Below are 27,304 nucleotides of genomic sequence, written 5' to 3'. Positions count from 1 at the left end.
AATCCATGACCTTTTCTTGGATGATGTGTCTCTCAAGTCTACCTTAATTGGCAATTACAAAAGTCTTAATCAAAGAGGAAAAATCTCTGCTGAAGGAAGGGTCCTCTACCAACAGTTTATAACCTGATGCCCCCACATTTGAGTGCCTCTTGAATCAGGCAACATTTGCCCAGTGACTCTCCTTCCAGCCCTCCGATGAAGCTGTAACTAACCTCTGTAATGAGCATGATAAGTTTTCATATCCAAACTATACTGATTAAGAAAAAAAAATCAAGAACGCAACCTTTCTGTCTTAACTTGGTATTACGTGATGTTCGCTCATCTGCCCTGCCACCTGGTCCTCTGAGGGGACTGGGAAGATGTCAGTGAGCTTTCAGTAGCTTGGTGGGACTGCTCGTGCATTACTTTGACCTAGTTATATAAGAGACTTGCAGGCTAATAACCAACTGGTACTATGAATTTTTTTTTAAATTGTGATATAATCAGTTACAATGTGTTAATTTCTGATGTACAGAATAATGTCCCGGTCATGCATGTGAGTTCTTATTTGTCACTGAATCTCCCAGGATTTGGGCTTTTTGAGGGCTTGTGGTGATAATGCTATCAAGTACCAGTAAAATGTGTCCTCAGTTCTTATTTGTTTAGGTCAGATGCTAAGGAATAATCCCAGAAATGACAGACATTGACCAGATTGCCCTTCTTCTTACCTCCAGACTCTCAGAATCTGATTCTGCGAGCTGACCAGAAACACCTGACCTTTCTATGTGCTTTTTAGAGATTTCCTAAAATGGCAAATAAAAAATTCTGAAAATGGCAATTGTGGGTGAGGTTAGGAAGCAACCAAAATCTCCCACAGCAGGTGTGAGCATGAGATGTGCACTCCATTTGGAAAACTCTTGGTCAATAGCCCCTAAGTGTGAATGTAAGCATCCTCTATGTCCCAGTGATTCTTCTGGTAGAAGAATATCCAACAGAAACGCATGCATATGTTTCCCAGAGACATTTACAGGAATGTACAGAGCAGCATTATTCTTAATTTCCCAAAGCTGTAAATTCCCTATGTTCTCATAGCGCTAAAATGTGTCAGCAAATTCCAGTATATTTCAACAACGCTATGCTATATCTTCATGGGAAAGAATGATCCTTAAAAACGCACAGTAATATGAGTGACTCTCACAAAGTGCAGAGTAAATGAAGCCAGACTCAAAAGAAATCGTTATTTCCTTTATTTGCAAGTGGTTGACAGCAGTGAACCTTGGAGGTGAGGTTCATGATGGGAAAGAGACCCGTGGACACTTTTTGAGAGCTAGGTTCCAGTCATGTATTTCATTTTTTTATCTTTGTTTTTTAAACGAGGAGATGATTATACAGGTTGTAAAAATTCATTGAGCTGTACAGTCATAATATGAAAGATTTTTCAGTATGCATATAATATTTCCATTAAAAGTAAAAAAAAAAAAAAAAGAAAAGAAACAGTAATGTTTCACACATGTTACAAAAATCTCAGCAGTGACACACATGGTTGCAGACAGGGTATTTGAGTAATTTATCACAAACTCAAAATTCACGCCTCTGTACCCAAGTGCAACAATTACATCGCGACATTTAGAGTAACTGTTTGGCAGCAGTCGAAGGTTCCAGACTGCTGCAAGAGCCTCCAACATTCACACCCACTTAACCTCACAGCCAGGACTACCCCGAAACAGTTCTGCCTAGCACTCACCTCTAAGCGAGCCTCACACACAGGCAGGAGAGTCTCCTTAAGCACATGAAGAGCATCACTCTTGGAGCTTTTTTTAAAAAATCTACATTGGATTTTATTTCTTTATGAACTTCTCTTATCCATCTGTTAGACTGTAATTTTCCATGATTTTATCTATACTTATTGAGTATATTTTTCAGATGCGTACTGCACTTTTGAGGAACCCTCACACATATGGAAAATGAGCAGTCGATCATAGGGTGATGCAGCTTACAAATGTTGCTTACCCCTTCCTCCATTCCCCCTTGCTCCTTAATAAGGAGTTCCTGATTTGACTTCAGGACAGCGATGTGCTCATCTGAAGCGAGTGCTGACACGTGACTGAGTTTATTTAAGGCTACGGTTAATTCAGTCAGCTTAGGATATCAAGAGCAAAGAATGTGTTTGATTTTCCCTTCTGTATAAATACATCCAAATATGAGCGAACACGCACTTTTTACAAAATGTACACTTATAATTTCATTCTACTTTATAAGCCAGCAGTAATAAAAGGAAGGAAAGAAGGATTGGAAATAAGTAACTGTAAAGTCTAGATAGGTAGACAGGAGAGAGCCCAGGAATTTTCAGATAATTAGAAATTTTAGTTTTCTTAATATTTATGTATTATCTTGAAAAAAAACATTATATTTTGTTCATTCTTGCTTAAAAATGCTCTAAAATAAGTACTCTGTCTCCATCTAGTCGGGGAAGGAGGTGGGAAAACATGAGAGTAGTTCTGGGGGGGAAGGCGTTTGGGAACCTTCATTAGCTCTCTGCAGCCCAACAGCTGCAGAAAAAAGGTTCAGTTCCTTCAGCAATCTGAGCACCTACTGTGTGCCTGGCACCGAGCAAGGCCACCTCTCGAAGCCTGGCTTCCTGTACAATGGGGCAGTGGATGATGCTGGCAGCCCTGAAGGTTGTTGGGAAGCAGGTGAAGTGTGGTGTATACAGTCAGCACTCCATGATGTACCAGGCACTGATGTCTCTCAGTTTTTACAGTTCACTCCCGTTGTCCACCAATGGGGAAACTGAGGCCCAGAGAGGGCTAGTGACTTCTCCAAGGTCACAGAGCCTATATCTGGCTGGTTCCAGCTGTGGCCTGAGCCATTTTCCTTGCTCAATCCCAAAATAACCAGCAGGGCTTGGCTTCTGGGTAGACCAGGCGGGGGTCTCCCTGCGCTGAGGGGTTGGTGGGTGAGGTAGAGGAGTGTGTCAACGATAACAGACCCTCTTGCTGAGGGCCTTGTGTGTTTTTCTCATCAAAACCTGAAAGAGCTGTGAAAGCGGTATTATAGTCATCCCCATCTTACGGACGGGGAAACTGAGGCTCAGAGAGATGAAGTCACTTGCTCAAAGCACACAGTGGTGGGAAGAAGGGTTTTGACCCCTGCCCCAGATCTGTTTGCTGAGTGAAGGAAGAGATAGTGGACAATCCAGGGACACACAGTGACTTCTGTGTTCTGGGGAGTTGAGTCTGTTTCCCCCAATCCCCAAATGGTGAGGGGCCACAATGCCAGTGTCTTCTGAGTTTCTGGGTCCTTAGAAGCTCCCAGAGCTCGAAAGGGGCACAAGCCTAATTCCACCCCACCTCCCCACTCCCACCTCTGGTTGGCGGATGCCTCACTTGCAAATGCTCAGTCCTCAGGAGCATCAGCAGGACCCCATTCAGAGCAGCAGGGGCCACGCCCACAGTGCACCTGCCGGACCACCCTCTGCTCTGTGCAACCAGGCAGCTTTCAGAGGCCCATCAGTCTTTCTACCTGGGACTGCTCCAGCCATGGCCAGGGACCAGGAACCTCAGCCCCTGGTCCCATTGTGTATGTTGTCTCCTTCCCGCCTGGAGGAGAGTGTGTCTCCCACCTCCCGAGCCTCCTGTACCTCGCCACCCTCCCGTACAAAGGTCCCCGCTGCAAACCCTGTGTGCCTGCTGGCCTCCAGGTACACTGTCTCCAGTGCACCCCTAGGGAACACGGGGAGGCGTTTCAGGCTCCAGTTCCCCAAAGGAGTATGGCCAGTCCCAAGTCTTACAGGACGAGAGCAGAATCTGCCCTCCAACATCTCCAAAAGATGAGTACCTTTGGGCACTCCCGTCCCTCAACTGGAACCACAGATTCTGGGGACAGTTATTTCCAGGATCGTCTGTGGAAACCTGCATTCTGAGTACTGTTGCCCGCTGGCCTTCTGACTTCTGGTGAACTCAGGACCCTATCTGACCCTCTATTTCCTTAACTCTGCCATGAGTAGTTGATTTTGCTGTTTAGGTGATTATGCAATAATCTATTTTGTTCAGGTGATTATGCAAATAAAGCACTGCGCATAGTCTCTGGTATATATATAAAGTAATGTATCAATGTCAGTAATAAATGGCACAGTCTATCTGGGGAAAGGCCACTTGGGCTCGGCCCTCCCTCCTACATCCCTCAGTGCGACTAGAGGAGATGCTGGGAGCGTGGGTGCCGGCTGTAATTGGGCTTCCCTCGTGGATGTGGTTGGGCTTCGCCCAATCAGACGGCCCTGGTGGGACGCGGCGTTGAGTGGGCGGAGCCTCAGCCCGGGGAGGGGTTTGCACTGCCTGCGCCCCTCCCTGCGGTCCCTCAGCGTCTGATGGAGGAGGCAGAGGTTAGACTTACCACTTGGCTAAATGTCTGGGACTTTGCAGGCTCCTCAGGCACCTTGGCCCCAGTAAGCAGCCACAGAGGGAAATATACTGTGAAAGGTGACAGTCGTGGGAACTGAGGGTTGAACAAATTCTGGTATTAAGAACAACGTGTATGCACTTTTTTTTTTTTAAATTTTCATCCCCTCCTGCTTCTTTTATTTTATTTTTTAAAGCTTTTTTTTTTAAAGTTTTTTTTTGGGGGGGGGATAGGTAATTAGATTCACTTATTTACTTATTTTTAGAGGAAGTACTGGGGATTGAACACAGGACTTCATGCATGCTAAGCATGTACTCCAACACTTGAGCTATACCCTCCCCCGATATAAACCTTTTTTGACAAATGTGGAATGTCTTTGTATTTGTCGTTAATGAGTTGTGGTAGATACTCCATTAAAGCCTGATGAATTTTAATAAATATAGGTCTATGAGGTATCACTGTACGAAGTACTGAATATTTCATGATCATCTGTTAGTTTGCTTGTTGGTTGCTCTGATCTGAATTTATGCCTCTTATCTTAAATATAGTTTAGGACTAGGTTTAGGGTCAACAAGGAGCCTTTTAAAGACACTATTAGATTCTTTTAACTTTTACCCTTAAGGCTTCTATCACTTCTGGAATTCACTCCAACCATGAGAAGGAAAGTCATCCCAATGCCTATGAAATGGAATCTAGTTTTAGTTTTAAAACTAGAAATCTGAAAGATTCAATTCCTTATGATTGCAAAATATTTATTTCTTAATATTTTGGTTTTACACAAACTGGTGCTTTTGAAATGTTGTTGATTGAGCTGGCTCATCTTTGATGTCATTTTTAGGGGTAAAGCACTAATAAATGGTAGTCTTTCTTGTAAGATTTGCATTCAATGCTATAAATTTCCCTTTAAGCACTGCTTTTACTGTGTTTAACACATTTTGTTAAGTTGTATAGTCATTTTCGCTTAGTAAAAAAATTTGAACTTTCTCTTGAGACTTCTTTTTTTGATCCCTGCTTTGTTTAATATCTAAATCTTTTGGGATTTTGCAGCTATCTTTCTGATTTCGTTTTCTACTTCAAAGTCCTTTTTGGTCTGAGAACATATTCTGTATGATTTCTGTTGTTTTAGATTTGTTGAAGTGTAGGGTGTTTTTACCCTGAATATTGTCTATCTGGTGAATTTTTTACATGAGTTTGAGAAGTCTGTGTATTCTGCTGTTGTTGGATGCAATATTTTATAAATGTTCATTAGATTTGGGTGATTGATGACACTGCTCAGTTCATCCTTACTGATTTTTTGCCGGCTGCATCTATCAGTTCCTGAAAGAGTAATGTTTAGCGCTGTAATGGTGGATTTGTCTATTTCTATGTTTTCCACTATGATATTGGATCTTTCTATTTCTCCTTACAGTTTTATCTGTTTTTGCCCCACATATTTGATGTTCTGTTGTTAGATGCATTTATGCTAAGGATTGCTTTGTCTTCTTGGAGAATTCACCCCTTTAGCATTATTTAATGACTCTCTTTATCCCTAATAATTTTCCTTGTTCTGAAGTTTGTTTTGTCTGACATGAATATAGCTACTCTAGCTTTTTTTGCTTTGATTTAGTATGGCTTATCTTTTTCTGTCCTTTTACTTTTAACCCATCTACGTCTTTATAATTACAGTGGGTTTCTTGTTGACCACAGATAGTTGGGTCTTATTTTTTTAATCCATTCTGACAGTGTCTGTCTTTTAATTGCTGTCCTTAGACCATTGTATTTAAATTATTGATAGTTGAATTAATATCTACCATATTTGTAACTGTTGTCCTTCTGTGTTATTTTTGCCATTCTTACTATAAAAATATTTAAAAAATGAACTCCCCATTAGAGTGGCATGAGACACCCACTATATCTTGCTCACAGTCACAAGGCAAGGAATTCAGGCAGGGCACATCTGCTCTATGAGGACTCACAGGCTGGGGCCGCCTTGACATCAGGGGTTAGAATCTTCTGGCGTGACTTCACTCCCTGGTCTGCAGTTGAAGCTGGGTTTGGCTGGAAGACCTCCGTGAGACCTCCCTATGTGGCTGGGCTTCCTCGAAGCAGGGCAGGCTCAGGGCATAAAGATGTCTTGCTTGGTGACTAAAGGCTCCACAGAGGAGTGACCCCAATGACCAGGGAGAGGCTCCTGGCCTCTTCTGACATAACCCTGGGCACCTATCAGTGTTATTTCTGGGACATCTGTCAGTGACAAGTGAGCACTGTGTCAGCTATGGTCACAGGGAGGGGCCTAGACCCCACTGTTCGATGGGAAGAACGTCAAAAAAATTTCAGGTTTTGAAATTTCCATATATGTAGACCAGTTTGAAAAATACTCAGTAGCAGCGATACCACTCCCACGTATGTGATGCCGGGAACGTTGCCTTTTGGCATAGGGCCAAGGGTAAGGTCAACGTGGGCTGGACTCCTTCCTCCACAGCCATGAGCTGTTTGACAACTAAGCACAAACATTGAGGGAAACTTACAGAACAGTTATGGAATACTGAAGCACAGTGTCTACCTTAAACATTGCTCTATCAAGGACCCTTTGTCTCCATTCCCATGTCAGGATGCACGATTCACGTGCCCCCACTGATTCCTGCATATCTCCTTCAAAGCAATGCATAGACTTGTAACTTCTCATGGATTTGCATAAAATTTGCATAGTGGTCCCTTTCCTTTTCAGCCCTGAGCCCTGTGATGAAGGAAGTCCAGGCACCAGCTCTTGGAAGGCTGGAAGTGAAATAGGGTCATGCTGAATATAGCACATAACTTTCTTCAGGCACTAGTCCCCAGACCTTTCCTGCCATTCTAAATCCATCACGTTCTTGCCAGTGAAAGGCTTTCTTCGTAAATTTGGCACCCAAACTGAAGTGTCAGCCAACCTGCCCTCAACTGAAGAGGACCCATTTATATTCTTTTTACACTCTCCTTCGACAGAAATTTCAGTGCATTTTGCTCCAAGAATATCAATGTGTTCGAATTGCAAAGTCGTCAGCCTCAGGCCTGGCTGGGGGTGTTGAGTGGTGTATGGGATGTGTATTTTCCCCCTCCTTTGTGAGAGGGGCCTGGACCAGATTGGGGTCCTTCCATCTCAGTTTCCAGAATATGCACTTGTACTTCAGGCAAAAACAAGTCCTGGAAAATCTAAGTAAGAGAGTTAGCCTGCTGCCACCCACTGAGGCGCATGTGGAGGCAGATAGTGGGGGACTGAGTCAGATGAGGGGCCAGTGAGAGCACTGATTTCAGGGCTTATGTGAAATACAAGGAAGTGGTTGAGAAGAGGAATCAAGGACAGAGCAATGGGAGGGGGTTTAGAAGAGAGGAAATCTGGGAGCTTGGATGGGATGAGAAGGTTGAGAAATTAGACTATAATGAGGTCCCCTGTCTCCTTTTTAGATGTATAGACTGATGAAAAACCCCTTAAAATAGAAGGACTAACTTGATCAGAGCAAAGAAAATGGTATTATAATTTATGTTATGATGCGATTGACATTGAGATCTACCTATACTTTACATAACAGTTCATCAGTTTTCTCAATATGATTTATCCAATAATGCTGCTTATTTACTATGAATTACAAGACTATCTGAAACTGCTGTAGGTGTTTTAAAGAGAGGGGCTGATTAAGGGACATTGGGCACCAATGTGCTGTCAAGCCTGCAGGGACCAAGGAAGAGGGTAATGTTAGGCTATGTTGACCATGTGTCTAGTAGAGAAGCAGAAGCCACTGTCCAGAGACCCCAGACACTACTTCTCCAACAAGGCAATTTTTGCTTTTCTCTGCAGCACGAAGCTTCTGTCAGGGTTGTACCTGGATAGCACGTCAAAGGATTCAAACTCAATCGCAGTGTCCTCCAAACTTTTGAAAAAGAGGTCTGAAAGGAAATTTGAAGTGGGTCACTGAATCTCTCCTGTTTTTCCCTCTATTTAATTCAGGCAACCTCTCTGCCGATGGTTTTCCACCTTTGTGATCTAGAATATCCCCACTTCAACTCTGAAATTTCTGTCTCCAGCCCAAATCTCTACTCCAGACCACCAAATTCTTATTTAACATGATCACAAGGCAGTCCGATAGAAAACTCAACCTCAGCATTTCCAAAGCTGAAAACGTGCTCTTCCCTAACCTACTGAAATACGCTCCACCTGCGTTCTTTCCATCTCTGCTAATAGCCACTCCGTCCTTTTGGACAGGACAGTGACGTTGAAGTCACACTGGTTGACCAGATGTTTCACTGGATCCTACATCCAAATGGTTGGCAAACCCCCGTTGGTCAGTTCTATCATCAAAATAAGTCCAGTGTCGTAACATTGATCACCACCTCTACCGCAGCCCCTCTGGTCCCAAGCCTCCTTATTTCATGCTTGAATTATTTGCAAGATTCTTCTAACTAGTCTCCCTTCATCAACTTTTACCTCCCCTTGCACATAGAAAGGCTGTTCTCAGCACAGATGCCTCAGTGACTCATTTAGAACCTTAGTTGGATCATGTCCCTTTTCTGCTGAGGACCCTCCAGTGGGTGGCATCTCACACAGTGTTCCCCGAGGCCCTGCACAGCTGGGCCCCACTTCATCTGACTCTTCTCCTATTACCCGTCTGCCTCTGACTTCACTCACACCCAGCACAGGACCTCCTGGCTGCTGCTCAGGCACTCCAGACACGCCTTTGGCCTCAGGCTTTGCACCTGCTTTTCCTCTGCTGGAATGTTCTTCTCCCAGGTGCCTGGCTCACATCCTCACCTCCTTGAAGTCTTGGTACAACTGTCACCTTCTCAGGAAATAAAGCCTCCTTAATATGTAACTCCTTCCCTTCACCCCTGATCTCCTTCCCTGGTTTATTTTTCTCCTAAATTACAGTAATATTTGTTGATTCGTTTGTTTGCTATCGGACTGTCTCCTTTCGTGTGAATGAAAACTACACAGGGTAGCTAATCCTGTTGTGGTGGTTTTCACAGTTGTTTCCCTAGTAGGAAAGTCCCCGGACATCATACATTCTCAAGAAATTCACGTAGAGTGAATGAACGGACTGACTCTCACTTCTAAGCACTGCAATGTCCAGTTCAAACTCACCCTGCAGCCCTCTCCTGTGCTCTCATCCCCACGTTCTGTCCTTCCACATAATCCTCCAACCCAGGCTGACGTCAAGTTCACCCTCTCACCAAGATTCAACTGCAATGTTGTCTACATCAGGAAGTTTTTCTCTATTCTGCCTTCCTTCTGTTTCCAAAGTTCTTTTCCTAAAAGTCTCTAGTTTGTACTGGAGTTATTTTTTTTATATATATATCATCCTTTCTACTAAATTATCATTTACCTGAAAGCAAGCCAGCCTTTTTTCTGTAATTTTCTAATCTTACAGAATACAACCTTAAAAAATCTTTTTATTATGATAAATTTCAAATATACACAAGGTAGAGAGAATTGTACAATGAATCCATGTTACCCATCATCCAACTTCAACAGTTATTAGTGTGTTAACAAATTTGTTTCAGTGAACCTCCTGAACCTTTGCCTGTTGCTAACACTGAATCTAAACACTCCCATGGGCTCAGAGCTTTCACATGCAGGAGAGTTTCCTGTAGATACACTAGCCTGGGAGAGCTCAGATCTAGTAAGCTAGCATAAGTGTGCCATTGCCTGAAACAAGAAACGTTGGGAAGTAACCTAAATGCCTCTCAACAAGGAACTCAATGGGGAAATAAATAAATGATGATCTCTCAGATACAGGGGCTTGGGAAATGGTCCAACATGCCTTCTAATTTGTTCTGGAAATTAAAAAAAAAAGGCTTTGAAACTGCATATTGGAAGAGCACACCGAACATTGAACTTGGAGTCATTAATGGCAGGGCATCTGGTCCTGAAATGATTGGGCTTTAAAGAAAGGAAAAGTGTTTGGTCATCTAGGAAACAAGAGCAAGTGACATAAAAGAGAAGGAGAAATAGAATCTCATCAGCTTTCTTGTATTCTATTTTGCAAGAAGAAAATATAGTACCATGTTTACAGACAGAAGTGTGAGCCATGAATCTGATACTCAGCAAAGGTAACTTGCAGGGATAAAATGCACTGACATCCAAGTCGTCATGCCAAGACCTCAGATAGTACTGTTCCTATGATCTTCTTCCAGAGGAATGAAAAATCTTTAGAAAAGAAAAGTCCTAGAAAGACTTTGACACAAGTACTAAACTTCTTTGTTGTTTTCATCTGAGACTTAGTGAAGATTGCAGGAGAGAAGCAGTGACCTTGGTGGTGACCTCTAGGATGACTGTCTATAACAATTCAGTGAGGTCCACTCACTTTGCTTAGGGTGCTTTTCTATTTATGTTTGATTTCATATAAAATATTAAAAATGAAGCTAGTAGCAGATAACTTGTTTTATGTAAAAATTTTCAACGTAATATATATACCTAAATTTAATTCTGCATCTCTACCATTCAGAAACGAATTAATTGGCGTGAAATGAGCTGACTTGGGAGAGGAGGAGCAGTGAGGAGGCTCCTGTTCCTTGGCCTCATTTCAGCTTCCCGACGCTGCAAACTCGATCCCCTCTGAGACTCAGGCTGAGGCCTCCAGGGCTTGGCCCGCACGGGGATCACGCCAGCATCTTCAGCGTAAACACAGGTGCTGGAATCACGGCGGTGCTGGAGAGACAGATGGAGGAGGGTCTCCCTGGTGGGGGTTTGCAGAATCCAAAGGGCCCTGGAGAAGGGGCCGTGGGCCCTGACCCCCTGGAAGAGGGGTTCACATTGCACTGAGGACTTTGTGCTGCTCTCTGCAGAGGGTGCTGGCTGCCTGCTTAGAGTATCTATGAATGTCCCACTGAAGCCTTTTAACTTGGGCCTTTGACGAGGCAGCCTTCAGGCGACTGGTTCCCAGACGGTGAAACTGATGCTGAGGAAAGGGGGAGCTCTAGGACTCCGGGATGAAAAGGCTGACCCCAGCCCCCTGGGGCCCTGTGAGGAGCGGGGTGTCTGATGACACAGGACAGAAGTGATGCCCATGCTCCTCTACCATCAACACAATCCAGTCATGAGATTTTCCTGCTGAAACTGGACAGCCTCCTGGGGAGCTTCCATTTTTTCTTTAAAAATCTCTCCTTTTTTTCCTAGTACCAACACTAAACTTTGCTTAGGCCTTTGAATTAAAAAAAAATCACGCCCTAGTAATAAAAACATCAACGTCATGGCTTTAGCGTATTCCAACATGACAATGTTACAGAAGGCACTGCTTCTTAAAGTGTAATAAAATCAGGTATATTCCTTTTATTTAATTACAAAATTAGGGGATAAGTAAGAGAAACACAAGTAACTTAAAATCCTTCCCCCGTAACTCATCCCAAGTGAATATTGCGTTGAATTGTCTTCATGTTTTTGCGTTTGACTTGAATGTTTTATATGTGCAAAAGAATCTATGCAACATCAGATTGAGAAACAGCACCAGCGGGTGACCTGGACCCTCTGTAGGACTCCAGAGCACCAGACCTCAGGGCTTGGACAAATCCCTAGTGCCCTCTACTTGATGTCAAGTCCTATGATGAGCCCAGAGGGCTGCAAAGTTGGGCCAGGCGAGCTACCCTGATTGCAAGAGGAGCTGTCCCACTGTGCCTCTGTCCTCTTCACCTTTTTCCCAGGAGGTCCGAAGAGGGAGAGGTCAAGGCCATCACACTCTGACTCCCCACAGCCAGTGAAAATGTATGTTCCACTAAGCTTCCAGCAAGGGGATGCTCCCTGTTGCTCTTAAGAGAGTTGAGAGAGCCGAGTTGGGTCCTGCAGGGACAGATGTTGAACAAACCCATTCTTCACAAAGAATACAGTGTGATCTATGACCACACAAGTTATCCATGTGGTGGCCTTACAAGAACCCACAGCCCTGTCTTCCAAATTAGAAGCCCTTTCAAAATGTTCTGCCAGGTGTTGTAGTTCAGCTAAAGGGGCTATTTTCCATTTTAATTATATTTTCAAATTATATCTCCAGTTTCAAAGTGAGATGGAAGGGGTGCTGTTACATCAGCATCTTTTTAAACTCATGAATGTTGTTGAAAATGTCTTTTCTAGTCTATCTGGAATTTGTTCTGTTTATTTGCGTGATTGATGATGGTCCAATCAATTTTTATCGAAAATGTTTCAGGCAAGACTTTTAGGACTTTTAAGACTCTGACCTATTTATATAGTAGCACCCCCTTTCATGATTCTTTGGTTTATTGTGGTAAGAGGGAAACTGGAGGTCCCTTTCCAGGTCAGCCCAATCAGCTTTTTTGCCAACAGTATTTAGCATCTGAGGATCTGAACAACATGTATGCAAGTTAATAGGGGTTATGTGCACCTAAAGGAATTCTAAATACAGCCATGAATATTTGCCCATCTTCTTTGGGTTAGGGAGATCATTCTTTATAACTGTTAATTAAGCTCAGTTTCCGGGTTTGAGTTCTATGTTTGTCTGCACGACTGGCTGTGGAAGGGATGAATTTTTAGAAGCAACTGGCACTTTGGTGTTTTAGAACTGTTGGGAAAAGGTATGGAATCCGGACAAAGGGAAGAGGAGGGTGGAGGTGCAGAAGGAGAGTGGTCAGAAGGATGAAGAGTGAAAACTGGACACAGGGACATAACTGGACCACAAGGACTGAAAGATCTACTAGGGAAATGAGTCTGGATTATTTTTGCGTTAAGTTTGCCAAATCATTCACTCGCTTTGGTCAAAGAATCTTTTAGGAAGCAATTTTTGATTCAGAATTTTGTTTGGAAGCCTCATCAGATCAATCAAAAAGTGGTGCCCATTGGGCTTGTGAAATCTTATTTCCTTCCCTTTCTAAGTCTCCTCTCAGAGGAACAATTTTGTTCTAATTAAGTGTTCACCAGAATGGGCACTGAAGACTCAAATCTTCCTTGGTGAAGGTGTGCCATTTGGAAAGGGGAACAGAACTAGGATTTTAATGAGAGTGCATACAAGAAGCAGGCACTTTTCTTTTCTGGTAGAGGAGAGGATTTAGACTTAAACACCCCACATGTACCTCATGTCTTGGTGCCCACTACCACCCCCATGATCATTAGCCACCTATGACCATAGACCCAACCCTTTGTACCCCCCAGCTGGTGGAAAATGAGAGAGAAAATTCTCTCAGGACACAAAACCCAGACGGGAGGAGAAACTCATCTGGTTAGATTGATGACCTTCAGCAAAGTTCATGCAGGTGGATGCCAGTCCTATGAAAAGGTCCAACTCATGGGTCTGTGAGACCAGCTCAAACTCGTAAGACCTTCTCTTGGCTCTATCCTCTTATTATTCTTATGACACCCAACACTTTGATGAAGCACAACACAAGACAACAACACAAAAGACTGCAAGAAGAGGTGAATAGGAATGGCCTGATTCCACCAAGAGGGCCACACAAATGGGAAGCAATAAAAAATTTAGGCAGTAAATAAAATAAATAACCTAGGAGCTTACACAAGAAGAGTAAATTTCAGACCCAGAGAATTTACTGCATCATCATGGACTCAACAAGCTGCAAGCAGCAAGGCACAAGGGGCATCTCTGGGTACCACGCCTGCTTCAGCTGGGGTCTGAAGCAACAGGCAGCTCAGACTGGGCCCCAGTGGGACCTCCACTATTAACTGTCCAATAAACAAAGGCCAATCAAATGAGAATAACCAAAGAATATTTATTCTGAGCTTGCTAGAGCAAGTCACTCAGCCACTATCATTTGCATTTTGGCAGAGACTCAAAATCAGGTAGAGGAGTAAGAAATCTTTATAGTGGGGGCAGGGAAGGCTTTAGCTCTGCCCTGATTAGTGGCTGTTGGCACGAGGAAGCTTCAGGAGCTATCTAGACGTGGGGCATCCTATGTGATTGTCAGTGATGCATATTTGGCTTTATCTGTTTGGTCCCAAGTTGGAAATGAGGACTAAAATTAGGGAAACTCTCAGTTATAAAAATGGCCATTTTAGGCCAATTGTTACAAGGTTATAGTTTAGATTCCTGAGCGGGTTGTTAGATATAGGGTCAAACTTCCTGCAAGTCTGACCTACACATAGTAAAGCTGCTTCCTGGAATGAAAACTGTAGATAATGGGTTGGTTCCTATTTTTACACATGGTCAGCTATGGTCCATTTGTATATTCAGTCTCTTGGTGTAACTGGGGAGTCAGAAACCAGGTCAATGCTAAGGAAATGGGTGAGCAGGACTGGAGAAAGATTTATAGACATTGGAGACCCAATGGCTTCATCTGCCTGGATGAGACCAGGTCCTTCAGCATGAGACCCATAAACAATGAAAAAGAGAAACTTATAAACAAGAAAGAGAAAGAATTAGAAAGAGAAAAGAGGAAATGAATTATAGGCAGATTGTTGATCGATGTGTTGAATCTTCCAAGTCTGTGAAGTAGTCTTCCACGTGTAAAGGACAGGAATAGAGACTGAGTGGCCTTGGGAAAGGAAAGGGGGAGTCAGGTCTTAGGTGAGAATTTGGGCCCCTGCTGCTCCTGGGATTCCATAGCCCGACCCCAGCGCTCAGTTCTGTCCCTCTCTCTCCCAGGGCCTTGACTGCTTTGCGTCTGCAGTGAGGGAGTAGGTCTGGCATCTCCAGGGCCCCTTCCCAGCCCTCAATTTCTGTAATTGTGATCAGGAAGCAATGTCTGTGTTATCCCGTCCCTATAAGACGGCAGTCGCTGTATGCATTTCTGTGCATGACATTGCCTTATCTCCATCACTACTTCCCTTCCTCTTTTTCCTCCAATTACTGCCCGTTTCCTTTCTCTTCATCAGCCTCCACCAATCATATTGTTCTCTCATGTGGGAACAGTGAAGAAATGATTGTGGGTATACTGCCTCTCTCTCCAATCAATCAACTGAAAAATTCATCCATCCATCCTACCAGGAAATACTTGCGATGGGCCTGATACTGTGTTGGGTCCTGTGGGTGGTAACTCCACGTATCAAGTGACTGTCCTGTGCCTGGGGTGGCCTTAGTTACTTGGAAGATATTTAATCTCAATAGTCAATAGCCTTGTAATAGCTTTCCTAGCCCATTAGAGACAATGGATGCAAACTTAGAGGTAAAGTAAATTGTCCAATTTCCATTAGTCTGTAAGTAGGGTGACAAGGTTTCCATGGCAGGTGTGACCACATAAATACATGGTAACTTTTTTTTTTTTGCCAGGTGGGGACCACAGGTTTACTGGGGGCTCCACACACACACTGATGATGGTATGGTTATTGGTACATGCGAGGTGGCCTCCGCCTACAGCTGGGGCCCAGAGGCCGTGGGGTGCACCCTCCTCCCTTGTGGCCCAGACCCAGCTGGGTGCCTTTCTCCTGTGCAGCTGAAGGACTGGGTGGCTGGGGTGGGCCCCCAGCCTGGGAAGGGGAAGAGAGCAGGCTGGTCTGGGGCGGGAGGGGCCGGCCTACCCTCACTCCAGGGACTGCAGCATCAGCAGCTGTTTGAACGCCTTCGTGTGGCTGGTCTCGCAGATCTCGCTGGCCAGGAACATTTGGTCCACGACCGTGTAAACCTTGTAGAAGTTGAACACCAGGTCCAGCTCACAGACGCTGTGGAAATATTCATTTAAGACCTCCACGACCTTTTGGGTGGCCTCCAGGTAGGCCAGCTTGTTGTCGTTGATGTCCACATGGATGCAGAAGTAGAGGCCGGAGCAGTGTCGGTAAATGATCTCGAGGTTCCAGAACTCCACGAAGTTGGTGTGTTTGGCATCTCGCGCAGTGACCACACATGCGCCTCCTTGATCAGCTTCTGTTTCTCGTCGTCTTCAAACTCCATGTACCACTTGGCCAGGCACGTCTCGTCTGTCTGGTTCTGGATGAGGATGAAGCGGCGACCCCCGTCCAGACCCCAGCGGCCCCGGTCCCATGGCTTCTAGGTGGCTCCGGCTCCGGCAGCTACTCATGGTAACCTTTTGATTAAAGCCAGAGAAGATCACTGTGGGATTCTCCCTTATCCATTTTTGTACCTCATGCAATAAAAGCCCTCCTGAATTCTCATCACACTCCACTTGTCTCAGTCAGCCACTCATCTTCTGTGAAGTCCTTTTGTTAACTGCTCTTCACAGGACTTTTATTTTTTAATTGAAGCATCGTCAGTGATGATGTGTCAATTTCTGGTGTACAGCATAACATTTCAGCACGTGACTTTTTCACGTTAGAACACCCTGAGCCCTGCAACTCTTCTCCCCTTCCTCACCAACAAATTCCCTCACGGCTTCTTAACACTGACAGATCGCCTGCTGACTCCTCGTGACGATCTATAGGAAGCTCTTTTGGGTAATGCTGACTTCTCGTGGTGCACGGATTGTTCTTATTTGGAGAGTGACAATGGCAAAATGTTGTGCTGGAGATGCTCTTGCAAATCCTTTTGATGCTGTTGAGGCAGCATTTTTATCTAAGGTTATTTAGGTCCAGTGGGCTGAATTATATGCTCTTACATGGGTTTGTTCTTAGCCCAGGAGAAGACTGCCAATATTTATACTGCTAGTAGGTATGCTTTTGAGTTGCTTGTGATTTTGGAATGTTGTAGAAACAATGTGGCTTCCTTACTTCTGGTGGAAATAAAATTAAAAATGGCTCCTATGTTCAGGAATTATTGGAAGCAATAGTTTTGCCTGCTGCCTTAACTACTATTAAGATTCTGGGGCTTCTAAACTTGACTCTCTAAGGCTAAGGGAAACCACTGTGCTGACATTACCACAAGGAATGCTGCCCTTCAAGGAACCAAGAGCAGACAAACCTCTGCCAGATCCAAAAGGATATTTCCCCCAGTGACAACTTAGGAAAACTGGCTACAGAAGCCCAACAACTGGCCTCAAAAAAGGAAAAACAAGATTGGAAATTCAACAGCTGTTGGTTTGATCAAGAGAAAACTCTAGTTTGGACCAAACAATAACCCAGTCCTGCCAGAGATGCTAAAATTCCCACTCCTCACCACTGCGCATGCATTAAACCATCGGTCTTCTGACAGGTAATAGCATTAATGAATCGATATTGGTGGGGACACATTAACAAAGCTGTAAAAAGTGCCCACTTCACCTGTCTCACTTGTCTGGAATACCACCCCGGGAAGCCTGTTACTGCTTCTGGACATTTTAAACTGTCTAATATATCACTCGGGATCTGGCAACTGGATTTCCCATGACTTCCTCCATCTCGTGAATATAGATACATTTTACTTATGGTCTGTATGTTTTGATGCTGGATTGACACTGAGCCCTACAGGAAGAAGAAAGACTCTTCTTTTTTGGCAACAACTTGGCCAATGTAAAGCCACAGACTCTTTGTTTATTATCGCCCCTTCAAGTTTGTCCCCCCTCTGCAAAAGAGTTCCCCTTCTCTTGCTATGTGGGGACTTGCAGGTGGCTCATAGTGCTTGCAGACATCGAATTGCAATTCTCTGCCAATCCCGAATAAACCCATTTTTGCTGGAGAAATGACTGGCAGTCTTCTTGTTTTAGGTCAATAACATTCAGTGAATAATCATAAAAAATTGTATCCTGGTTTAAAGTTTTTTTCTACTTTTAAAATTGTCTTTCCCTGATGGCAGGCATCCATTGTTATAAAGACAACCAAGAAAAAATGATCTCATAAAATGAACAGGTTAAATCAAGATAATATAGAATTGACTAGTTTCTCTCTTTCTCCCTCTCCCTCTTCCATTCTTCTATCAGAAGTGTGTTATGAGCACAAGTTGTGTAGACTGTGGCCTGGGCTGCTTTTATTTTTGAGTTTTTTTCATAGAGGCAGTCTTAGTGACTATAACATCTTTTCTTTTAGTGTTATTGAACTTGGCCTGAAATCCCAATGAACAGATTAGAATGTCAGGGAAAGCAGAAAGGTTAAGCAAAAAGAACCCCAAGGACAAGATACATGGAACCTAGGTTTCAGTTGCAAATCTGCATTAACTATCCCTTAACAAGAGCTTCACAGGTTGGTGCCAGATTAAATGTGCAAACCTTTAGAAGATATTAAAGCCAGTCAAATGCAAATTTTATTTATTACTCTCATGATTTAAAAATTTAATTGATAGGAATATATTTACAATCTGTACAAAAAAATTAAGCACTTTAGTTAGAAAAAAGTGAGTAATATAAATCCAAGGCATCAACTGCTCCCCAATCATCCAGTTTTTCAGTAGGGAACCAGAAATTAGATTTTTATGCTGTGGATTAGGTCCAAAGTTCCTTTTTTGATTCTTTCTGGAAAGTCTGGGTCAGGTTATCACATAAGCTTCTTTAGCCGGTCAGCTTTTCATTTGTCTCTTGCCCTCTTCTTAACCTTATAAAGGCCTGTGAGCAAAATAAGAATATACAAGCAATAGGTAGTTATATAATTATATTTGTTTTTAGAATTTTATGTCCTTTGAAGAGAATGGGAAAATGACCAGGAACATGTATGTCCTATGTGAGGCTAAGAGGATACACCGTGGAGCACTCTTACTGGCCCCAAAGTCCCTCAATGGCAAAGCCAAATTTTCTGTTTTAAACTGCAAGCCCCTGGTTACATAGTTGAAGCTCAAGTATTCAGCAGGACCTCTCTAAGACTATAAATTAACTTTTTTGATTAGTGAGAACGTGGAAGACAGTCATCTCTTACATTGGTTAGTCTTACTATAGCTGAAGCTGAAAATTTAGGTCCAAGACACTTTGTAAGAGATAATTTTAACGCAGACACATAAGGAAAAAAAGTCATGGCAATCACAGCTTCAGACACATTTTGTTTAGAATAAGAAGTTTCATGACATAAGTTGGGCTTGGATGTAGATGGGTAGATGGCAAGAACTCTGATGTTAGTATTAAGGAAGAATGTTCTGATCAATAATTAATTGGTATTTTACATTTTCATTGATAAAAATGTTTTGCTCTGCGTTTCACCCTGGGCTGAAAGATTGTCATTGTGTTTCTGGAAATGTATACAAAACAAAAAGCTATTTGGAAGGTAAGTGAATTTTCCAGGGAAATTCATCTAGAAATGTTTACATAATTTTCAAATGAAAAAAGTAAATGCAGCAAAGGAGCATTAGGGAATGTTTATTTTTTTATTTGTTTATTTTTACAATTTAGGGGTGAATGTGCCAGGTTAAGAAATAGGGCCATTTTCAGTTTGAGGCATGGTGCCGAGCACCACAGAGAGTACTAAGGTGAACACCAAGAATTTCATACACTGTGTTGCATTTATAGCTTACCGCACACTTTAATATTTATTATTCATTCTCATATTTCAACCCCCCAGAGAAGTATGCCTGACAGCCATCATTTTCATTCTTTTTGGACACAGAGGAGGAAACAAGTCCAAGAGACAGTCATTACCTTGCCAAGGTCAAAAAACCAGGTCGCAGGAAAGTGTCTTAAATGAATTAATAATGCTGTAAAGGGTTTTTGGGGGGACCCTGACAAAACAAAGACAAGTTCCAGCTGGGGAAAATGGAGGTACCAGTCCCAGCTGAGGGGAAACAAGATGGCCCTTGAAAATGGCTTAAATTACAAAGATTTGGCATTTCCAACAGTGGAAATGATGTTAAAGAAAAGAATGGATTGATGAAAGTTAGGATGCTGGATGACGATGGGTCTTGTTATAGATTCATTAGAGGATGGGGAGCCACCAAGTAATTCCGAGGCAGCTTCTTGTCCATGCAAAGAGGTGCAGTTTGCCGGGATTTAAATCTCAGTTCTAAACACCTATAAATTGTTTGATCTTGGGCTCTACCTAAACCTCAGTTTCCTCAACAGCAAAATGACTGTGAGAATCATTACCTTATAGGGTCACAGTGAGGCTTTAAATGGGCAAAGTGCATATGCCTGGAACATAGTCCCGGAAAATAACTATTAGCCATAGCTAGGACCTGATGGAGGTGAACCTTAGAAAGGCTGCCATGATGTGAACTGAAAACAGGCTGGGGTGGGAGCGAGGTGGGGTGGAATACCTGGAAAAGGAAGGCAAGTTGGAGCCTATAGAGCAGGAGGTCCGAGTGAGGTACAGCGAGGGCTTGACTTGGGCGACCAGGTCTGGGAATGTCAGATGTCAAGCATTTGAAAACCTTCAATAGGTTAGAAGCAAAATGTGAAATGTGTGGTTTTTAACTGTCCCCAAATTAATGCTTCTCTCTGTTGCCTGGCTAGGTTTACAAAGTTTAATGACCAACTTTATAATGGTTTTGGTTCCAGTCAAAAATTCTGTAAAGACACCGAATTAATTCTAGCCTTCGCACCTGTTCAAACAGCAACAAAGACAAAATGAACTAGCGGAAAGACCAACCCCTTCCTTTCCTTAATGAGGCTCCACTGATTTTTGCAAACAAATACAAGACAATAAATTGCCCCAAATGCCCTTTTTTTTCAAAGCCAGGCTGTAGGACTGATCTGGGTGTTCCCAGCCAACTCGAGGCGATAAATTCTCACAGCTGGACCATAAAATGCTTTTGCAGCTCTGAGGGTATTCGCCTAGTCCCTTTGTTCCCACTAGAGCTTTGGGTATTTGGGAGTATATCCTGTTGGTCCCAAGACTAACATTTTCCTGTTTGTTTGTTTCACAGTTCAGTGACCCAAACCTCTCAAAAGTCACAAAGAAGCTCATCAGGAGGTCAGAGGCTGCCCAAAAGGCATTTGATTTCCAGCCCAGGAACTCAGGACAGACCTAAGATCAGGGCTGGAGTGACTCTTAGCAGCCTGTCATTACCTACAAGAGTAGTGAGTTGGCTTCCTTCCAGGGGCTTCTGTTCCATACGTTCAGTTCTTCCCAGAAGACTGAGGTCTAGCACTGTTCTCTACGGAACGGGAGCCATGAGCCTCGTGTGGCCATGGAGTACTTGAACTGTGGCTTGAATTGAAATGGGCTGTGATTGTAAAATGCACACTGAGTTTCAGAGGCTTAGCATTAAAACAATGAATGAAAGTATCTCAATGTTCTTATATTGATTACATTTTTAAACATTTTTTATTGATTTATAATCATTTTACAATGTTGTGTCAAATTCCAGTGTTCAGCACAATTTTTCAGTTATACATGAACATATATATATTCATGGTCACCTTTTTTTCTCTGTGAGCTACCACAAGATCTTGTATATATTTCCCTGTGCTATACAGTATAATCTTGTTTATCTATTCTACAATTTTGAAATCCCATCTATCCCTTCCCACTCTCCGCCCCCTTGGCAACAACTGCAAGTTTGTATTCTATGTCTATGAGTCTATTCCTGTTTTGTATTTACACTTTGTTTTTTGTTTGTTTGTTTGTTTTTGTTTTTGTTTTTTAGATTCCACATATGAGCGATCTCATATGGTATTTCCAAGGAAGACATACAAATGATCAAAAGGCACATGAAAAAATGCTCAATATCACTAATTATCAGAGAAATGCAAATCAAAACTACAATGAGGTATCATCTCACACCAGTCAGAATGGCCGTCATTCAAAAATCCACAAATGACAAGTGCTGGAGAGGCTGTGGAGAAAGGGGAACCCTCCTACACTGCTGGTGGGAATGCAGTTTGGTGCAGCCACTATGGAAAACAGTATGGAGATTCCTCAGAAGACTAGGAATAGACTTACTGTATGACCCAGGAATCCCACTCCTGGGCTTATATCCAGATGGAACCTTACTTCAGGATGACACCTGCACCCCAATGTTCATAGCAGCACTATTTACAATAGCCAAAACATGGAAACAGCCTAAATGTCCATCAACAGGTGACTGGATAAAGATGTGGTATATTTATACAATGGAATACTACTCAGCCATAAAAACCGACAACATAACGCCATTTGTAGCAACACGGATGCTCCTGGAGAATGTCATTCTAAGCGAAGTAAGTCGATTACATTTTGAAATGGTAATATTATAAGATTAATTTCACTGGTTTCTTTTTTACTTTTAACGTGGCTACAAGGTGATGTAAGATTACATCCGTGGCTCCCATGTATTGTATGTCTACTGCAAAATGCTGCTCTAGAAGAATGCCGGGGGTCTCCCAGGTTCTCCTGAATTCAAACCATTTGGTAATCCTTGATTATTTTCTTGAATACCCTTTGGTTGTACATATAACCTTACTGTTCTTGGGAGCTGATTTTGTCTACTTATATTTGTCTTGTAATTTGTGATTATCCAAAAAAAATGGATGCTAGTGCCAGGTGACTTGCATTTGGTCTTACTACAAGCTGAAGGGATCAAATTAGGTAGAAGATGAACAAAAAAAAAAAAAAAAGGCAGGTGGGAAAAAAAGGAAGGGAAGAAAAATACACTATATTGGGAAACTTCTACTCAGACACCTCTTTGGGATGTATGCTGTTTTCTCCATTTTTATAGAGGAAGAAACAATAGCTCAGAGAGGTTAAGTAACTTTTCCAAAGTAATCCAGTTTATGCCTATCAGAGAATGCAAAAGGTCCAATAAACTCTAGTGCACAAATTTGTTCTCTTCATCATAATGCTTCTCCTTTACTGACAACATTTGAGCAAATCAAACAGTAAAAATCAGTTTTGGAGATATTCCTTTTATTAGTCACAAATGTCCTTATTTAAGATTTGTGTTTGTTCAGTGCTTATTTGTCAAATTATTTTAATATTGATTAAAGTATATATCTTCTAAAAACCTTTAATGAAAAAGAATATGAAAAGGAATATATGTATGTATATGCATAACTGGGACACTGTGCTGCACACCAGAAACTGACACATTGTAACTGACTATACTTCAATAAAAAAAATATGAAAAAATAAAAAAAAAGTATATAGAACAAACATGGGAGCTTTTATTCATGAGAGGTCAGTGAGTATTCCACAGGTCCTCTTATTTCTCTTCTGGTCATATGACCTTAAATAGCCACTTATGTAACATGTGGTCGATGAAACAAATCTCATCGGGCTGTTAAGGGGCTGAGGGAAGGCTTACGTGGGAGAAAGCACTTTGTAGAACATACATGTGCCAGGCAACCTCCCCAAACCCTCCTCCTACCCCTGCAATGGACGTAATGATTTCACCTTGTTCTGCTACATTTACATTCTGTTGCCAGACGTTGGGGGCCACTTTTCCTCTCTGTAAATGAGATACATTACGAAAAAGCTAGAAGTTATAAGAACCTCACTGTGGTCACATACTTCATTCCTCTCAATACAGGACTATTTTTCTGGAAACACACAAATCTCATAAAATTTCCTTTCAACTCTTCATTCCAGCCCTTTGATCATTTTACTCAAGAAGATTTTTGTTCCCCCTCTACAAAAGTAAGTTTTCTTCATTAATTACTTTGGATGAAAATGAGAAAAATATTGGAAGATTATTTCTCTTCCCTAGACCAAGTTATGCCTTTAACATTCCTTTAACTTTTTTCTTCTTATTCACTGCTTCTCCTGAAGTCCATCTACATGAATTGTCATTCAACAGGTTCTTATATATTAAGTAGGTAGCAATTCTGAATATAGAGTGACACATTGCCATCATTATTTTAGGAAGGCTTCCTCTAAAGTCAGTATTCATTTTCTTGCTTAGGCTAGACTCCAGGAGACTGATTTAAGGAATTCAAGGATAATAATCGATAGTTTGTTGTTTGCTGCTGTTGACTTGGTTAGTTTCCCATTTTAATATTTGAGACTAAAAGTAAGATAAAGGATAATGGAGCAGGAGGGTCCACAGAAAAGACATTATGTGTTTGCCAGCTCTTGATGTGACATCAATATACTGGGCAGGCAATGGTGGAACTAAACTGAAGCAATCAAAGTGTCGCATTAGGTCTCCTAGACTGGGAGGGTTCCACTTAGGCAAATCTACCCTCACTGCAAGGATTGGAGGCATTGCCAAGGTGAATGAGTTAATAACCAAAAAAAAAAAGCAGAGAAAATGAGGGTGACTTTTCTCAATATGTGTCTTGCTGTTCTACTATCAGAACACTTTCCCTGTTCTTTATTCTCCATGTGTTTGGGGATTTCCATTCACAAGGAAGAAATTTTCCCACCAGGAAACCCTGCAATGGTTCCTTTCATCTAGAAACTGAGACTGCCACCAGGTCGCTTAGGCACCTCATGCCATGGAAACAGCATGAGGAAATGGGATGTGTTTTGACTAGGAGATTAATCCTGATTATCAAGGGGACATTAACTTGTCCTGATACAACAGTACTGAAGATGAGCATGCTTGGAACTCGGAAGATTCTCTGAGTGTGCCACTCAGTTTTCCTGTGTGCAATGATACAGGCATAACTGTTAATTACACACACGCTTCAGGAATAAAGATGTGGGTTACCACATCGGGCAAGGAACCAAGACTAGTGAAGGTGCTTGATGAGTTGAGAGAGAATTTAGAACAGTAACGGAAGAAGGATATTAGTACCAACTACAACCCTGTGAGTGGTTTCACAAACACGGTCCGTAGGAGTCAAGTGTATTTCTCCTTGTTTTGCTATTAACACATTCACTTATATTAACCAATCTTTTCTTGTGCTCAATTCTCTTATAATCTAAAGTGCATTAGCAATGATTTACCCTGTGCTCTCAGTATAAAAGTACATGATATCAAAGGGGAAGTGCGAACCACCTAGAAAAGAAAGAAATATCACACAGAGATGCATGAAATGATAGGCAACTTGGTGTTTCATCTTTCATGGAGGTGAGCTCACCTTCAGTTGGATGAAGAATAGTTGCAACACATTAGGTGGAAATATGATTTGTTTTTAATTAGAAATTAAATACAGGTCAAGGGATGTTTATGGATGCAATCAGCAACACTCTTAAGAGTGATAACTATAGTTTTAAGAATTTGCTTCCCTTTATGGTTCTGGCATAGAGTTTGCCAATGAGAAGAACTACTGAGAAATTCGGAATTTGGAAAGAAGAAGCCACTGTTCTTGGGGGTAAAGGGGCATAGCGGGAGCGTGTTGGACGATGTGGTAGGTCTCCAGGAGCCTCACTTCACGGCTGTGACTGCCAGACGTGGTAGCATCACAGGTGTCTCCACGAGTCTCTACTCCACAGTCATGGCCTCCAGACGTAGCATTTTCTTGGCCTTCGTGGTGGCTCTGGCTTGGCCAGCTTCTCCAGTGCTGTGGGCTCAAGGCATGAGTAATTGCTTCTCTGACATTCTAGCTGCAGCCTCTCAGGTGTTTGCTGCCCAGTTCTTCCCACATTCGGAAAGCCTCTAATTCCTATGTTATTTATCACTTTATTTTCAACACTTGGGATGTTTCTGTTTCCCTAACTGAGCCCAAACAAAGATAACATGTGATCGAGTGATCCCTGGGCTATATAACTCATTATTATTTCCTTATTTTTATCCCTTCAATTTTAATTGCTGTAAATCTTGGGACTTAATATTTTATTATAATCAGTATGCTTATAACTTATTGATGCCATATTTCTAAATAAGTAGACAAATACAATTTTTGGTGGCTAGAACATTAACCTGGAAATATTTTGAAATGGAATGATTAAAATGATGCTAACATTTAACTCTTTATGACTCTGAGTGAGTTATAAAAATGATAATGGGACACATACCAATATTTTATACTTACAGTTTGTTTCCAGGTAAGGTGATGTTCAGTAGTTCTGCTGCTGATGTCACCAAAACATCTAGACGAATACTGAAGAAATCAATCATCATCTGATATTTGAGTACAGAGCATTTTGATGCTTTTGGTATTTCAGAGATTTGACATTTTGTAGGTAAAATGCAAAAATGATTCATTGAACTCTTAACTTTTCATGCAGATGTTTGCCCTAGTGCTCTTAGATTAGAATAGGAAAAATTTAAAGTGTCATTTGTTTTAATTTCCACATTAATGCAAAAGAAATCCAATTAAAGTGTCTAAGTGCTGAGCCACTGAATTAAGCACCAATTGTATAATTCAGACAATTTCATCAAATGCTTTTGCTGTTTCTGGACTCACATCAGATTACTCGGTTTAGTGCCAGTCTCATGAATTTCAATGGCAAGAGAATGATGAGTTAGAATGTAATTAAAGATGAATGATTTCCCATTACAGTTTTGTAAGCTAAAGAGCATTTAGGTGTGAGTTGGTAATAAAACATAAACAAATATGGTCCCAAACACAAACGTCTCCCAAATCAACCAAGAAAACACTGGCTTTGCTAAATATGCCTACTGTATCAGGATAATTTTAGATTCAAGTGACTGCAATCTAATTGAACCTGGCGTAAACAATGAAGATAATTTAGTTTTTCACAAAACATAAATTTCAAAATTCCCAAGAACCAAATTATGCTAATTTTTAGACTTTTTTTAAAAATCTTACAGAAAAGCCTCAATGACAAACATTTTAAACTATGTTGGAAGAATAATTTGACAGTGAACAGATCTATTTGATCTTTGAACTTTCTAAAAGCAAATCTTCATAATATTCTGTAAATTACTGTGAATTCTGGAATGATGCCCACATATATATGCAATAAAAATGAACTTACACTGAAAAATCTCTGTTGCAATTATTCTGAATATTCTGGTTAAAGGAGATTTGTCGTATGTCAAATATGATAAATTCTTGCAACCAAACAATTTCAGGTTTGGGGTGGATCTTAACATTCACCTATGGAATGAACTATATATTCAGAGATTGAATTTAAAAACTATATTTAACAGACACTAAGCAGGCATTATTTAATTTTGTTGTTGGCAATAGAGAACTTAAAGGTCTTGTTGCAAACTTTTATTGTGGTTACCAGTGATCATGCTCTAAAAATGCAAAGGTTTTAGTTAATACAGTGCATAGGTAGTAGGATGTCATATAAACCAACTTCTTCCATAAATCTAAATTATCATTATTTTTAGTGTTCCAGAGAAAATATAACCCAAGACCTTTTTGCCAATGGTAATCTGTCAAATGCTAAATCACCTAAGAAATTTGCTAATTTGCTATCTTGATTGTCATAGTGATTTCATTGGTGTCTACATCTATCAAAACT

General features: G+C 41.7%; 1 long non-coding RNA gene and 1 pseudogene across 1 annotated transcript in view; one reads left to right on the top strand and one right to left on the bottom strand.

The window, feature by feature from the left end:
• Positions 1-27,304, top strand: part of LOC141579510 (uncharacterized) — a 389,281-nt gene that overhangs the window by 334,657 nt on the left and 27,320 nt on the right. The window contains exon 4 of the long non-coding RNA XR_012511048.1: positions 21,648-22,200. This is a non-coding gene — a long non-coding RNA (uncharacterized LOC141579510). The remainder of the gene's footprint in view (positions 1-21,647; positions 22,201-27,304) is intronic.
• On the bottom strand, positions 15,799-17,544 carry LOC105081413 (AP-2 complex subunit sigma pseudogene; annotated as a pseudogene).

Source organism: Camelus bactrianus, chromosome 12 (genome assembly GCF_048773025.1).
Source record: "Camelus bactrianus isolate YW-2024 breed Bactrian camel chromosome 12, ASM4877302v1, whole genome shotgun sequence".
NCBI lineage: Eukaryota > Metazoa > Chordata > Mammalia > Artiodactyla > Camelidae > Camelus > Camelus bactrianus.
This window is presented reverse-complemented; position numbering and strand designations above follow the sequence as displayed.